The 1,034-nt window shown below is 57.2% G+C and overlaps 1 protein-coding gene across 1 annotated transcript in view; it reads left to right on the forward strand.

Moving 5' to 3' along the window:
- Positions 1-226: 226 nt before the first annotated feature.
- Positions 227-1,034, forward strand: part of LOC123514732 (protein gooseberry-neuro-like) — a 112,401-nt gene continuing 111,593 nt past the window's right edge. Inside the window, exon 1 of the mRNA XM_045272815.1 lies at positions 227-1,034. This exon is cut by the window's right edge and continues 603 nt beyond it. The gene's annotated coding sequence lies outside the window, so the exon portion shown is untranslated.

Here is a 1,034-nt window from a genome sequence, read left to right on the forward strand (position 1 = left end):
GCTTCAGCTGTAATTCAAGCTGGAAGAAGGCGTGTAATCGCGTGTTTCTCTTGACAGGCATACGACACTGACGCGGCTCGCCTCGCTCCGTGATTGTGTGTATGTTTAAAGACCCCCGCGTGAAGAGGGGGCGCTGCGGCCTGGCTCCGCCTCCCGCGCTGCTTCGCCCAATCACCGCACTCGCCCCGCACATCAAACGACCGCCGCCGCCAGAGCCTCGCCGACCGCCAGTCTAGATGCGTTTCGAGTTTTGAGTTAATGTTGGTGTTTACATGAAGTTTAGCGCTGCAGTCCTCTTAACACATTTTTTAAGTCGGTTGTTGAAAGTTAACCACAGTGTCCCGAGAGCGGCGCCACGGCCTGCGCTGGCATTGGTTTGTGACGATTGTGTCTGTGGGCCACACTCACACGGCCGCCCTTCCTCGCGGCTCCATCCGAGACAAACGAGCTTCCGGAATCCTGCTTCCCTGCGACGTGTTCCAAGTCCCTCCTGCGGAAGTTGACGGCGCCCTGGAGGAGGAGCGTGTCCCTCAGCGCGGCGGGTGAGGGGCGGCAGGAGAGCCTTCGACACCAACTCTCCGCCACTCGTGCCGCCGCTACTGCATCCCCCTGCTGCTTGTCTTGTCTCTGCTGCTGCTAGTGCCTTGCCCCTCCTGCTGTGCCTTTGTTCGATGTTAAGTGATCAGCGTGCCTTTCAGCTACCGAGGGCTTTGCCGTTCTTTCCTCAGCAAGAGAAAAATCGTCGTACTGGGTATCCGCTGGAAGCATCAGTCTCCGCGTAACAACGAGGATGCAGGAGGAATTTACCCTCAGGAAGTGCGAAGATTAATTAGTGGTAATTACTGCGGGAGACAGGTGTTGTGTCGGGGCGGTGATGCCAGCCGCCCGCCTGCCAGCCATCAATCACGCGGCGCTACACCAAACACCCGCAATTCTGGAAAGCACGTGTGATAGGAATGAAAGTATCCCTGAGATCTCTCTCCCGCTTCCTCACCGCTAGCAATTCAACCTGGAAAAAAACCGACAAAGACTCT

This window comes from Portunus trituberculatus, chromosome 38, assembly GCF_017591435.1.
Source record: "Portunus trituberculatus isolate SZX2019 chromosome 38, ASM1759143v1, whole genome shotgun sequence".
NCBI lineage: Eukaryota > Metazoa > Arthropoda > Malacostraca > Decapoda > Portunidae > Portunus > Portunus trituberculatus.